The sequence below is a fragment of the Chlamydotis macqueenii genome, chromosome 7 (genome assembly GCF_036417535.1).
Source record: "Chlamydotis macqueenii isolate bChlMac1 chromosome 7, bChlMac1.mat, whole genome shotgun sequence".
Lineage (NCBI taxonomy): Eukaryota > Metazoa > Chordata > Aves > Otidiformes > Otididae > Chlamydotis > Chlamydotis macqueenii.
Genome location: NC_141562.1, coordinates 1,090,770 through 1,106,017, shown reverse-complemented (window position 1 = coordinate 1,106,017; position 15,248 = coordinate 1,090,770). Strand labels below are relative to the sequence as shown.

The following is a 15,248-nucleotide window of genomic DNA, read 5'->3' as shown; positions in this document are numbered from 1 at the left end:
TGCAGAGATCACAGACGAAATTTGAAAAGCAAAAGCCAGTTGGGGGCACCAGAAGCAGAGCAGCTTTCCAGAGAGCGGGACAATCAGCTGAATTTCCAGGGAGTAAGGCAGTTTGAAGGATAAAGCCTTTGCAGGGAAACAAAAAGTAACTTACTTGCATCCATTTTTTTAATCAGAGAGATGTTGAAGGAGACTTCTCTACTGGATTTAGTCCAAAAGAGATGCAGAAGAAATTATTAAATTAAAGATTAGTATGGTTCAGTGGCTAAGCCTGGGAGTTCTGAGGAAGCTTAGGAATGGAGAGCCTTAGCTGCTACAGAAGATGTGTGTTTCCTTGACTTGGCTGCTGAAATGTTGCACCTCCTCCAAAAGTATGTGCTGGAAGGTTTATGAAAACTGCAGAGCAGAAGCCGTTTCCAAACCACAAAATGTTGGTTAAAACAATATTTTTAAAACCCCATAAACTAAATTGAAGTTGAAATATTTGCGTGCATTTCTGAGTTCTGAAGGTGGTGTACCAACATGCAATTATGAGTGGGGTCAGTGTGGGCAGCCCCCATCTGAACACATTGAATCATTTTGGAGCAGTGTTGGCCCATGTGCACTGAAGGTTAAAGATTAATAAGAATGCTTAAATAGACATCAGTAGTGCTCACCACTTCTCACCTGGAAGGCAGATTTCAGTTTTAGGTAAGTCATCTTAAAAGGAAACTGCAGCCATAAAGGAAGTTTGAGGTTAATTGCAGGACTTCCTTGTAAGGAAAGAGTAGGAACCAACAAAGAAGACTAATAAGAGAGTTTGCAACATGCAACAAAGATCTGCAAACTAAGAAACAGTAGAAATAAGATTTTGGCTACACTTTCATGGCAGGGCAATGCTAGACAAATATGAAAAAACCCAAACTTAATACTGATAAAAATAAATGCAGTAATTTTACACAGGAAGATTAGCCAGGAGGAGCCTTTGCTAAAAGCAGTCACTAGGGCTACAGCTTTGCAAAACTGCAGAATAATCTTTCAGTTCAAGGCAAAAGCCAATTGGAAGCGAGGCAATGACTGTTCCTTAGATCCAGAGCCTTTGATCACCCCTTGGGAAACTTCTTCAACTTCTGGGACATGTCACTACTAGATCGTAGGCCCAGATCTGCTCCAATCAAGCAAGTAATTTATTTTAGCAAGTAGTTAATTTCTATTGGCAAACTGACCTACCTGGAAGGGAAAGTCTGTGCCTTTTGTTTTCAGGGCTTTCCTCCTGAACCCCAGTCTGTGTTGTGTTAGGAAGGGTTTCTGCCTGCACCAAATAAGTAGCCTGTAGAAAATGTGTTTTATTGTGTACAGCTAATGTCTGGCTTTATTTCCTTCCATCTTCCATCCCGTTCTCCCCTCTCCTTTCTGGGTGGACACTACCTCTTCCTGACTGCAGCAACTTGTGGAGATACTCAGCTGGAGGGCAATATCTTCTTAGCAAGCAGCTCTGGAGTGCCTGAGTGACAGCAACGGTCATGTCTGTTTTGACGTTAAAAAAAAAAATACAAATTACAAACAGGCAGTAGCCAAATGCACGAAACCCTGCATGCATCTGATGCTCCGGGCGCTGCCTTTCTGTTGTTTTCCATGGATCCATCGTGTCTGTTTCTGCTGTACGAAGGTGTTTTTAAATCTAAAAAAAAAAAAAAAAAAGACATGTTGTTTGTATAAAATAATAAAAAAACAGGAATAATGCTAAATAAATGACAGATTATCCAACATGCCCCCTCCCCCAGGGCTAAGAAAATGGCAGCAGCTGGAACATCTTTCAGAAATGAAGTGAGGGGGAAAGCAAAAGTGAAGGAGAAAGAGAGAGGGAGAGCAGAAAAGGAGGCGGCTTGAGCAGTGGATGGCTGAACCGTGCTCCGCAAAGCCACGGTGGAAGTTAACATCGCATTCAGGCTGTGCTGTGACTTCAGTCGGTGAGAGGTGGCGAGGAGACCCCAGAGGAGCCAGTGTGAAGACTGGGGTTCAAGAGAGGAGGCGCTTCTCTTCCTGTTGCCCGGCAGACTGGCTTCAGCCTGAGTTTCTTCTTCGATTTCTGCACAGCAAGAACGCTATGGAAAGCTGGTTGCTCAGCTGCTGGATCCCAATACAGACTTTTTTTTTAAAAAGAAAAAAAAACAAAATGGGATGTTGATTTAAAAATAAAGGTGGAAGTAGGGATTAAAAGAATGGGTTTAAGTGAATATAACTTAAATAGAAGCTTGCTCTTCAGAGATACTGTGTTTAGAAACAGCCACTACCTGGCCAAACACAGAGGTATGAAGCCAGATTATTTAATTTAACAAAATGAAAAAAAAAGCATTGCATTAAGAGCAGAGATTTTAGAGGAAGAGGGTACACGTATGGGATTTTTTATTTTTTTTTTTTTTCCTTTCTAGTAGCATAGTTGGGATCCACAGTGCTGCAGAACACCTGTTCCTTAGGAAGCAGACAAAAAACTTAGTGTTACATTCTTCATGAAGACTTGCACATACACTCCTATATGAGGCATAAATAGCGTGTGTTTTTTATACTGAAATATATGCACCCATAGAATTGAAGGGGTTACCTGGCCTCCTGTTTGATTTGTTTGGTCTCCGAGTAAAATAATGGGAGCCAGCAGCCCCAGCCAGGTGCTTCTCCCCACTGCTAACCCATCTGATGTTTATAAGTGTCATGTTTCCTAGTGTTTATTTGGGTAATTTTTCTATTTTTTACAGTGATGTTGTAACACAGAAAACTATCATATTAGAACCTCAAAAACCGTAGCTGAAGGACTCCAGGCCACCTCCCTGTGTTGCCTCTGAGTGTTAGAGGATACCTCATGAAGCAGAGGGGAAAGGGAATTAGCACATGTGATCTGATGTTTGTCCTTTAGGCCAATTCATCTTCCTTTCTTTTCTTTTCTTCTCTGCAAAAGGAGTCCATTTCCTTTATTCATAGGCTGGGGAATGTGGAAGTGTTTTGTTGACCTTGCCAAGGAGGGAGCCTAGCCCCAAGAAGAAAAGGAAAGGCCTTTCTGGTGCACCTGATAGGATTTGTCCTGACCAAGGGAAGGCATTGCTTGTAGAATTTGGGATGGGCTTTTACCTGAATTTGTCTACCCCTAACTTTTTTCGGATCTTTCGAGGCAGTTAAAGTGATTGCATACTAAGCGTGAGGCAGCCTTTTCACAGACTATGGAAGAGAAGAAAGCCAATTTGGAATTTTAATCCTTATTTAACAGAATGCAGAAAATAAAAGCTGTTGCACTATGTGGAGCTGTCGCTTTGCAACAGATAGCTCTCTGCTCCCTTTGTCAGAAAGGTGCTATCCCACACCAGGATTAAATCAGCTAACCCCTGATGAAGAGTAAGACCATCCAGAGTTCCCAGGTTTGTCTGAGCAAATATCCTTTTTTCCCTCCCTCCACCACCACAGGAAGGAGTGTGGGGATTGAACCTGTTGGGGGCAAACACTAGATTTTACTATTTTGAAACATTTTTAAGACAGCACTAAGCCAGTGAGTGAAGTGGAAAAGTGAAAAGCCTTGATACTTTATTCTGATATTTTTTTTAAGCCACAAAGAGAGAGCAAACAGGAGATTACAATTATGCCATTTGAAAAAGATAAATACAAAACATTATGCATGCCTTCTTTAGGTCTGATCTTCCTTGTCTCTTTACCTGATGACTATTAATAATTAAAGAGAAAACCCTCTGTATTAAGTATCTGCATCTTTCAGAGAAAATTTTAAAATAAAAACTGTTGGGTTTTTTTGGTTTTGCACAGTCTTGGAGACAAACTCTTCTGGTTTTTTTTTTCGTTTGTTTGTTTTGTTTCCTTTTAAGTTAATGAGAACCTTAGCTTGGTATGGCCATTATCAAACACAGCTGTACACCTTTAGCATTCTTAATGTTCTCTTATGGGGCTAATATAAGCATCTATATAATATATATTATAAATATCACATTTTAAACAGGAAATGGAAGGCATTTGATGCAGAATTTTTGCATGATATAGAAATAATTAAAGTTAGCTAGTGTTTGTTTGTTTGGTCTGAATGTTGGTAGAACCTTCATAGCTTTGTTACAATGAAACCTTGAACTGAAGATATTTAATAAAATAACATTTAAACAGTGCAAAGTTTTGAATGTCACATTTTTCTCTTAAACGTAGGACAATGTGGAACTGGCACTTCTGGGATAAGAAAAAATACACAAAGCTTTTCTTTGTGTTGGTAAGTCATGTGATTTAAAAATGTCATGTTTAAAAAGGAAAAAAAGGCAAGTGGAACCATATCTAAAATAAATTGGAAAAAAATAGCATTAATAAAAACAAAGGGACAACAGAACCTGTTAAAATGACCTTTATGGCATTTCCCTGACAGACCGTGGGATAATAGGGCAACGTTGCTTCTGTTCCTGGCAGCCGAACCCTTGGCAAGCCTGTGCTGTTACCCTGTTCTTGGTCTTTGTTTTCCTCACCAATATTTCCGACTCTTTGTGGGAGAAGCCCTCTTGCCGCGAGGTCTGCCTGATGTAAACATGCTGAACTCGAAGTGGGTGGCAGCTCTTTGTGAGCTGGCCTATTTTGTGTCCTCGATGGGATGTTCCGGGAGGCAGAGGGTAACTGCTCCCCTGCCCAAATCCGCCTGGCCTAGCAGGGCAAGCCTGATTTCCTCACACAAGTTAGCTGGATTTAGCCTGGTTTGTTTCTATACTGCCTTTTGTTACTAACGTTTCATTTATGCCCCCTAGGGTAGGCTTTGTGCCTCCGAAGGGCAGGGGGGGCAGCAGGGTGTCGCCCCCGGTTTGGGGGCTGGCCTCCCCCTCCCCGGAGCTCCTCTCGGGGCCCACCTGGGAGGAGCTGCAGATGGGAGGGGTGGCCTTGCCTTATCACCCACAGAGAGTTCAGTGTGCTTAATCCCCTTTAACTGCAGCAATTACCTAGTAAATAGGTGTCAGTGGCTGCTGCCTAAAGAGATTATTGCTTTTGCTGCCTGATGAAACGGGAGGAAAATTGTCCTTATCGTTTAAAGGGAGAAGGTAAGAGTTTTACAGCCCGCTTCGCTGGGCCTGACAATCCGTCCGTGGCCAGGAGAGATGGCTCCTGCTCCTACAGCAGCAAAGAGAGGTTCTGCTGTCATCTCTGACATCCAGGGCAGCATCGCTCATCAGGTCAGGTCTTTCCTGAAGCAGTAAATCATATCTTAATGATCTTTGACGAAATGTTGCAGTGCGATCCAATAAACATTAGGAAGAACCCATAAAGTTAGTGATGATTTCGCATGTTCTTAGTAGCTCTTCTAACCAGGACAAGGATCATTTAAACACTTTCTGAAAGCACAATAGTCAGACTATCGCTTATGTCAAGAATATTTATGTAGCATCTATATGGGGCTTTTTGGAGGGTTCCTGTGTCTCTATGTGATTTAAGTACATTTTAAAAGCTGGGTTCCATTTCAGCTGTACTGTATGTGCCTTTACTGCCTGCAAGTGCTCTATTAGTTGGTCTTGGGCGGGGGCACTAAAAAAACACACCAGTGGGACAGTCTGCTGCAGAAGGGGTTCCTGTCTCATGTTTTAGCTGGCAGCAGGGATTGGGAATGGCATTTACCTGCAGTGTGATAGCTCCAGCATTGAGCTGTCAAGCGGAGAGATTATCAGGAACTTATTTTCTAGTATGACATGTCTGGTTAAAATCTGCTCATAGTATTGGACAGTGTTTTACCATCTTCCTACCTAAGAAGTGTCTGAGCATGGTTTTCTAAGTTCCCTCCCTCTCCCCCCGTATATGCAGATGCATGCTTGTACACATAGGTTGACCGCTCTGTGGGAGACCTATGATTGATGGTAGCTCTTATTTGTGCCCAAATCAGATTTCCCTTTAAACTAGGATTGGTCTGCTCTCACTTCTGCGCTAGTGGCACAAAATCTGGTAGGATGATTTTATGCTATAGTACGTCTGAGATGTAGGGAGAAGCATGAGCAAAAGTAGACCTTGAGTGTTGACATCCTTTCTATTTTATTACAAAAACAGTTACCTTTTACTTTTGTGTAAGTGATAATGTACAGAAATGGACAGAGCATTTGATTAGCAATCAGGAGATTTGCTATCTGTTTCAGACCTTCAAGCTCGTCTGCAGACAAGCCACTTGTGTGCTTCAGCTTTCCCATTTTTCCATGCAGATATGAGACTGACCTCTGTAGAAACTGCTGGAAGAGACTGATGAACAGTGATGCAGAGCAGCTGGGTGGTAATGCTGCTACACATCACAGCTGGCTTTTTTTTTTTTCCCTGAGAATATGAAAGGTTTGGGACTGCAGACGAATGCACCTGGAATACTTGCTTATTTGGGTTGTATAAATTTATTTTACAGTTGGGAAAGGTGGTCCTTGGAGGCACTTCAAGTGGCTTGAGTGGAGGGTTATGAATTTTTCCCTTGAGATCCTTAGTGCCTCACCTGCATGAATGCTCTGCCTGCCTGCCACTAAGGAATAGGAATTTACCAGTCGGTGTGTAGTATTATGAAGAATTTTAAGCAAGCAATTTCTTCTATACTTACCAAGTATTAGAAAAACAAAATGTGGTTTTTAAGATAACTTGGCCACAGTGAAAGGATATGCAAATCATGAAGTCAATAAAATCTCACTCTGAAAGTTCCTTAGACCGGCAGTGGGGTCCTCTAAAGCACAACTGAAAAAAGTATGTACACAAGAAGGACGTGTTTTACTCCTGTGTCATTTGAAATTCATTGCTTTGGATTTATCCTGTGTTTCTTGTATAAAAAAAAAAGGGCCCAAACTTTGATTATTTTAAATGTTTTTAATAATTGTAAACAGATGTCAGCCTTGTTCATTCCAAAAGAGTATTAATGCTGAAATTATTTTTAAATGTCATAAGTCAGCAAGTTTGAACACCTTCTACTGTTGCAGTATCAGTAACAGTCTTTCATACCTATTAGAAATACCTAACTTCCATGTAAACAGTAAGATGTTTCATCTTTAATGCAGCATTATACTTTGACCTTTTGAAAGAAACAGGCTTCCTGATCCATTCACTTCAACAGAAGTGGGCAAATCGAAATATTAATTATAACTCGGGTTTTTTACTGAATATCCAGGGAAGGGTTGTTTGTTTGTTTACATAAGTTAAGAAGGAGAAGTAGTTGCTTCAGAGAAATGCGGTGTTAGCAGGGATAGCATGTGCGAACTGAGGTACGCACAGAGCAATATGATAGCCTGGAACATGGAAAAGGAGTAATAAAGCCAAGCGCTACGAGTCATGTGGAGTGTGAGGAGGCTGGTGTGGGGAAGAGCAGAGATGCAAGATGCATTTAAAGGTGTCTGGCAAGTGAGTAGAGGAACGTATGTATGAGGTAGCTAGAAAGACAAAGATCACAGAAGGGCTGAGAGTTGTGGTAAAATGAGAAGGCAGGCAGGTGAACTCTGCTCTGGTGGTTTAAGGAAGGAGGAGAAGTTTGGCAAGATGGGCCATATTTGGGAGTGGTTTCTTCCACTGCAGATTTAAACAGAATTTTAAGCCAATATTGTTGCACCTGTATAGTGTACTATAGTCTACAGCATACACTCTTGTCAATGATTCCCTTCCCTCCATGTAACTGAGATGAGTTGCGCTGGGAGAGAGAGGGGAACTACCAAAAAACTTATACCAGAGTATCAAACTGTTTTGAAATGGTAAATCCAGTTTCACAGAATGTAGTACTGGATCATAAATACTACGAGTATGACACACAATGCTGAGCTGCTTCAGGTTCCCTCTATTGGCTCGCGTTTGCTCAGCTGTGGGAGAGGGGGTATCACCTGCTGCTGCCATGCTAGTGCAGGATGGCTGCAGGCAGGGGGGTGGTATTTAATCTGATGTAAGCAGTGTGGCACGTGTTCGGGTTAATTCAACAGAAATGCAGTCACGTGTTAAAATATGTACTGCTGGGCATTTTGGCTGTGCATGGACCCGGTGTGCTGGGACCCCAGCTGCGGTGCAGGTTCCGGGAGCAGCTGCCATCAGCCTCTGCTGGGGGAGGGGGGAGAGGTGCTGTGGGCCAGAAGCAGAACAGGCTCTTGAATGTGCTAAGACATGATTGCTCATAGCTTTGTGTGCTTCACTTTGGTTATTTGATTCACCTGTGAACTTGGGCTTAACAGGCTTGCAGAAGGATGGTCAGTGCTTTGGATACAAACTGATTAGCTGAACAGGAAAAGCCCTGTATAAATGTGTCCAAAAGCAGTGACTTTCAAGCTTTTTCAGCTTTTCAGTAGAGGAACATGTCCCTGTACAGTAAATTTACATCTTGTGTTGCTTTTTCGAGGGTTTCCTGGGAGTGATCCATAGGCCCTCGACAGTTCTCAGGCTGCAGGATGAGAAGCAGCACTTTGCCAGGATGAGGCCTCGTTCCCTGAGCACCTGCTTTCCCCTTGCTTGCTCCCCTTCTCCCCCCAGCCAGTTCTACTGCTTTTCAGCCCCTGTCCCGTCTTTGTTTCGCCCCTCTGCAGCCGGGCGGGTGCTTTCTGCACAGCGGATTCAAAAGCAGGACCGCGCTGTCCCCTTCTCCATCCTCTGTGATGTGGCTCCACATCCCACTCTGCCTTCCTGCTACAATTTTCTCCCTCTTGTTAAGTAGGAAATTGCACGGCACGCTGTTTGTTTTTCTCGGGAAGGGATGTTACAGCCGTGTCAATCCCTACCTGCTGCTTTCCTGGGCATCCCACGCCTTCCGCGCTGCCGGGAGCGCGGCGGCTGCACCTCTGCCCTGTAATCCCGGGCTGCGGCCGTGTCCCCGTCCCCCCGCAGTCCCCGCTCCCGCCAAACCGCAGCGAGCGGGCGGGATGGGGGGTGTGTGTGATTTTCGGTAACGGCCTGCAATGGCGCGGCCCCTCCTGCACAGGAGCACCCAGCCCCGAGCCGCCCCCTCCCTACACGGCCCGGTGGCGGCGGCGTGAGGCGGCCGGAGGGCGGGGCTTCCCGCCTCTCCCCTGCGCGGAAAATGGCGGCCGAGCGGCGCGGCGGCGGCTCCCCCAGCGGCCGGAGGGACGCTCAGCGGCCGGGAGCCGGCGGGCCGCGGCCGGCCTGAGAGCCTGCGGCACCGAGGGACGCCCGTCTGCCCTCCGGGAGCCGTGCCCTGCCCACGCCAGCCCGCCCAGTGGGGCTTCCCTGCAGCAGGTGAGGAGGAGGACCAGGGCAGCGGGATGGCGGCGGCGGCGCGTCGCGGCCCGGTTCGGGGGGCGGTGGGGGAGGGCGGGCAGCGCTGGCGGGGCCGGGGGAAGTTGTGTGTCCGCCGGGGGATGGAAGCGGGGAGGTCTGCCAGGGGCGGCCGCCGCCGAGGCGGGCCGAGCTGGGGCAGGCGGCACGGAGGGCGCTGCCCCCCGCCCCCGAGACGTTCCGCTGCCTGCCCTGCAGCCACCTGTGCGGCTGGGGGGCCCGGCCTCGCCGGGAGCCCACCCCGGCTCCGGCCACGTCTAGCGGCGGCGCCCGGGGCCGGAGGTTTCACAGCCCAGCCCGGCCGCTCTTGGCGGGCGCCGAGCAACCGACACGCGGCCCGGAGCAGCAGCTCCTTCCCCGGGGCAGCTGCCCTGGCTCCCGCCCCGCGGAGCCCCCTCTCGCCGGGCTGCCGGCTGGGCGAGGGGTGCTGCGCCCCCGGCCGCGCTCCGGCTTTGTTTACCGCCCGGCGTTGCGTTGCGAGCGGCCCCGTACGGCGTCGACTGCGGCTGAAGGAGTCACGGTGCACCGGGGCAAAGGATGCTGTGTCCCCATCGCACGGCCGCAGCTGGGCTGTGTGTGCTGCACACGCTTCTGTTCGGAGCTTGTGCTCGGTCGAGGCCAACAGCAGGTTCGGTTGCGGTGGTGTGAAGACACAACGAAAATGATGCGATGTAGGAAAAGCTGGTGGAACATGGGGAATCGTTCCTGTGGTATTGCCCATCTTTTGGTTGTTAAAACGTATTTGCAGCGGTATAGCGATAAATAAAGCGTGAGACACCCTTGTTTGCTTATGCAAGAGTGAATAACTCTGTGTTACCTAAATTAGAAGTGGGCAAATGTCATGTATCTGAATTTAACCACGAATTACACTGCTACACACTGGGATTCTTTGTGACCAGTCTTGCCAAAGAAGTATTCGGAGTTGTTAATTGTACATACATTTCTTGTTAGGAAATGTAACCTCGCCCTTTGTGGGAAAGCGGTAAACTAGAATCTTCCGATGACTTTTTCAGGTTATGTACAGTCAACTCAATTATCTACGATAACTGAGCTGGGAAATTTTGAGTTATGGAAGAATCTAGGTGGTACTGGTACAGTGGGACACCTTCTGTACAAAAACACCCTCAGAGCCAGAAATAGGTGCAAGCTCAACATCCCACCCAAGAGTTGTATTGGGCTGGGTGATCACATGTGCTCACATTGCCTGTGTGAGCTGGTTTTGCCTCCACACCGGTAAGCGGTCCTGGAGCCAAGCCTTTACGACTGCTTCACAGGGACACCTCAAGCACTCCCTCTGTGATAGGTTTGGGTGGTGGTTCTGCACCTGGCTTCTCAGTGCAGCTGTTTTCATGATGCTGAGATTAATGATCCAACTCCTGGACCTAGAAAGGCTTTTTAGTTTGCACTTCACACAGCCCAAAAGCGATTGCACTGCGTTAAGAGTTAGGATGGTTCCAAAAGCAGTCCGACTCCGCTAGACCAGATCTGAGCCAGTGGAAAAACTCTGTGCTCAAATCTGGCAACTAGCGTAAAATGTTCTAAAAATTTTTCCACTGTCAGCAACTGTGAACAAGTACATATCTCTTAGGGTTATTGTCCTATATGCTTGCTACTTTACTTTAAAATTTTTCTTCCTCATCCTAAATTCCTCTTTTCATTTTTCTGTTTTAGTTTTTGCTCTTAAGTCCTTGATACTGTTTTCCTTGCTGCTGCTTCTCAAACATAGTTTCTGAATGTGTCTTTCCTTCTTCTGTTTCAATGTTTTTTCAGCCTTTGTAAAACTACTTTTGTATGATTTTGAACTAGGAAGTACTGGAAATCTCAAAAAGCAGTGGAAATGAGCTGCTGCAGAGCAAGGACTAAGAGCAGAAGTAGCTGTACAGCTGTCCATATGAAATTTTCGCTCCAGATGCAGAAGTGACTTTTGCTGTTGGGCACAAGTTCTCAGGCCTGATGTCATAGCGGAGAGCGGGGGCCAGTCCTGCCCACTGGTATTGCTGACTGTGAGGAGAGGGAGTTCTGGGACATCTAGCAGCAAAATGGGATTGTGATACAGAAAAATTAAGAATCACTGATCTGCATCAGAATTCACATAGGTGACCTGGTAGAAAAGTCTGAGATTAATTTTATATTAGCATTTATAATTCCATGATTTTTTTCTTAAAATAGGAGTCCGGGGGAAGTACCCAAATGCAAATAAGGCCTTGATGTGTCCTGAGCCACAGCCTATCTCCTCATCACTGAGCCTTGTTTCAGAGGTTTAAGTGCCTATCTCAGATCTCTCTGTGGTATATCTGGAATATGCGGTGATTCTCTGAGCAGAGCTGCATAGATAAGATAATCCGTGTCATTTTAATTGGCAGAGTTGTTTACACATGATCTCTCGCTCGTTTTCCTCTTTTAAAGGGATGGGTATCCATCCCTGATTACAGCTCAGGTCAAAATCCCTCAGCACTCATAGCAAATCTTTTTTAATTCGTCTCATTTAGCTCTCATAGGGTTGTGTTTTAATTCTTTCTCTTCCCAATCATTTTCCCTAGTCTGCAATGTAATTTATTACAGGATATTTTATAGACAAGGGAACAGCCTCTGGCTGTCAGCAACCTTTGTAGTGTATCAAATTTCCAGCTCAACAGGCAGCTGCAGTGGAGTTTGTGGGTGTAAGGCAGTGGTGCTGCAGCAGTAGCACACGAGCAGTCTGTGGTGGCGGCACTGGACATGAGAGCCGGGTCTGTCCTGGATTCCGGAAATAACTGGGATGAATGCTCCCGTTTGCTGTCACTGCTTCTCTAGCCTTTTTGTAGGCGTTGCTGATGCAAGGGTCTTTGAGTTCAATTTTTCCCTTTCTAGCTGTCTTTCTAGTCTCTGCAATTGAATGCAAATACATCTAAGTTGCTGCCGTTGTCTGATGACAGGCTTTGAGCAGCATGGAATTGGTAGAAGGCTAATGCTGGGAATATATTTTTAGAAGGCTCAGAGCAACATCAGCTGTCTTTGTAAAATTCACTGTGACTTTCCTGAACACAGTTAATTGAACGTAATGCAAAGAGGTGAAGCTCTGCATTTCATTACGCCTGTGTCGAGGCGCTTCACCTCTGGCCTGTAACAGCACAGGCTGCAGGCACTGCGCGCTGGTGTGGCTCATGCCTGATCTCCAAGTGCTCTGATATCAGCTCTGGAAGTCTCAAAGGCTGGTTTTGGTGGTTTTTTTTTTCCAGCTGTGCCCCCTGCCCTTACACTGGCAGTTATCTCACTGTAGCAAAATCAGAAGGGAATATATGCCGCTGCTTCACAGCTGCTGGAGTTGAGATCCCGGGTTGTGTGGTGCAGCAGCGAAGGCACGGGCAGGCTTTCTGCTTTGCTGATCCTGCTCTGGAGGCAGGAATCTCCAGCAGAGCTGTGGAGCACAGTTATGTCTTAAATTGCCACTGGAAGATTTGCTGGAGTACATACATCAGAGCCCTAACTGTTCTTTCTGCATAGCGATATTTGAAGGTCTCAGGCCTCTGGTGATTGCTGTTTGGGGACTGTTTTTCAATATAGACTCATATCCAGAAGGGAAATGATGTAGATCACTAGACTCAATCCATATGTGCCCTATTAAAAACACAGTAGAAGTCTCTAGACATGAACGATGAATTCATCTTCTGCACCAGGAAGCTATCCTCCATCACGTTCTTGCCTGCTCAAATATTTTTAGTAAGCTAACTGATCTAGCAGTGAATGTGAGGAAGTTGATAAGATTGTAAAAAGCAGTTTGAACCTTCTCAAAATATTTGTGGCTTACGCTGGGCAATGTCACAAGATCTGTTTTCACAGAAGTGGGAATTGGTGTTTGCTTGTTTTTTAAAGCTGCCCAAACTCTCCAAACAAGGAGAGGGATGGTCACGGTCTATCTCTATATATAGACTCAGCCTGCTTTTGAATTTGTTGAGTAAAATGAATAGTGCAAAATAAGTAAGCATAGCTTTACGCAGCACTTGCCGATGTACTAACACCACCAAGATGATGTTCAGAAATACCTGTCTCTTCCAAGTGTGTTTGTAACTATATGTAACTGAAGCTGTTTTTCTTGCTGGGGTTGCAAACTTTGAAGATCAACAGTGTTTGCAGCTGCTCTGAGGCTGAAATGTTAACATCTTAACTTAGCCTGAAATACTGCACACTTTGTTTCCATGAAGTGAATTTAATATTTGTCATTAAATACAATTTATGAAGTTAAGCATTAAAACTAACAGCAGTTAGATACCAACAGTCATAATTTTTTTTTCCAGAATCAGAGGAAGGTGCAAAGAAGAGAAATGTTTTGTTTTCTGTTCGGTGTATGGGGCTCGTGCGGGTCCTAACACTGGTCTCCGTGCCCTGTGTGTGTGTCACACTGCAGTTACCATCTTCAGCACTTTGGTGCATGTTTTGAGTGTGGGATGGGAATGAGAGAGTGTGGTCTGGGGTTTTGGTAGGATCCAAATACAGTTGTACTGCACCCCCCCCCTCCCCCCCCAGTTTGGAAGTGTCTGCATTAGTGGAGAAGATTATCTTGGCTGTTCCCTGTAAAGCAAGAGGCAGCAGAGTCTGTCCCCTCCTCTCTGACCTTTCTGTCCCGGTATTGTAGCTCACACAAAGAACCAAGGGCTTGCAGGTACCTCCTCAGGGAGGAAGGGTTTCCACAACAGGGGGAGAGAGTAGAACATGAAACTGCATGTGTTAAGTGGCATGCCAGCAAGTCACAGCCCTCTCTGGGGCCAGGGATCACTGCTGCTTTTATTTATTGATGTATGTTTTTCCTCTGTATTCAGCAGTTCCCTTGGGAGCTGGGTTGGCATAGCTGATGCAACAAGGAAGGAGGAAAGAGGGACAGCAAAATGACAATTTTGTCTCTTCTTAATCTCTTTTTGCAGTTATGGTCTGCCATCTGGTCAGCCTCTTTGAAAGTATTCAACCCCAGCACCCTGCCCTTTCTCCTCTATTTGTTTCTCCAGTCTCCTACGTCCTTCATTTCTGCATCAGAAACTCCAAGAATATGGAGTGGTCCATGTTGGGAGGCTCCCGTGTCAGGACCATTAGATTATGTAACAGAGCCACTTGTTTTTCTTTGATCATGTTTAGTCTTATGGTTCTGGATGATTCCGTTAGTCTAATGCTTTATTGGTCTTTCAGCTTGTCTCTAATTAATGTTACTTTGCTTGGCAGTACTTCTGGAGTAAAAGCAGAGCTTGCATGTGGATTTTGAGAGCTCTTCAACAGATCTTAACTCTTGAATTTTCAATCACTTTAGTATAGTTCCTCAAAGGAAACAGTGGGATGACAGACCTTAGCTGTGATAGACTCCAAGTAGTAGAGTTCAATTTAGAAAACAAGTGAAACTTGAGATTTACTTCATAAAGGTTAGAAGAACCTCAGAACATTTTATAAATATCTATTTTTGTCTTAAGAGCCTCTTACTGAACAGCTTTGCGTTGCTCTCCAGCCCTGCCCGGTGCTTTAAAGTGCATGGGAAATTTACTGTCAGAAAGGGCTTTGAAACCAGTCAGTTCTGTCATCTCTTGGATGATGAGAGATGGGCTCATCTTGGCTATGCATGAAGATCTACAACTAAAGTGTCCACAGCTAAAGTGTCAACCTAAAGCAGATGTCCACAGTTGGTGAGGTGAATAACATTCTGGAAGTTCTTTTGTGTTTTCTGCTGAATGTAATGAAAACTGAGCCTACTAGTCCAGATGTAGAAAATGTCAGTGGGACAGATACCTGAGAAGGTAAGTTGAACACCTCCCAGGGTGACACTAACTTGCTGCTAATCCTAGACTGTTTTCAGTGTAGCATTTTTAATACCTACACTGATAATTGATTTACATGAATTTGTTTCTTCCGATCTTAACTACCTTTCCCATCTTTAGAACACCTTTTCTCTAGATGATTTCTTTTTTTTTTTTTTTTTTTTTTTTAGCTAATACCAATGCGACGATTCTGTGCCACTGCACTTTATTCTGAAAGCTTTTGCAAATGCTGAATGTCACAGCATGCTCTGCAGCTGTTGA

At 45.3% G+C, this 15,248-nt stretch overlaps 2 protein-coding genes across 16 annotated transcripts in view; both read left to right on the top strand.

The window, feature by feature from the left end:
• Nucleotides 1-4,138, top strand: part of CAMK2G (calcium/calmodulin dependent protein kinase II gamma) — a 121,192-nt gene extending 117,054 nt beyond the window's left edge. For all 14 annotated transcript variants that reach the window (XM_086752268.1, XM_086752259.1, XM_086752267.1 and 11 more), the window contains one exon: nt 1,424-4,138. The gene's annotated coding sequence lies outside the window, so the exon portion shown is untranslated. The remainder of the gene's footprint in view (nt 1-1,423) is intronic.
• Nucleotides 4,139-9,022: 4,884 nt separating this feature from the next.
• The window catches only part of NDST2 (N-deacetylase and N-sulfotransferase 2), a 133,433-nt gene continuing 127,207 nt past the window's right edge, over nt 9,023-15,248 (top strand). For both annotated transcript variants that reach the window (XM_086752252.1, XM_086752249.1), the window contains exon 1: nt 9,023-9,174. The gene's annotated coding sequence lies outside the window, so the exon portion shown is untranslated. The remainder of the gene's footprint in view (nt 9,175-15,248) is intronic.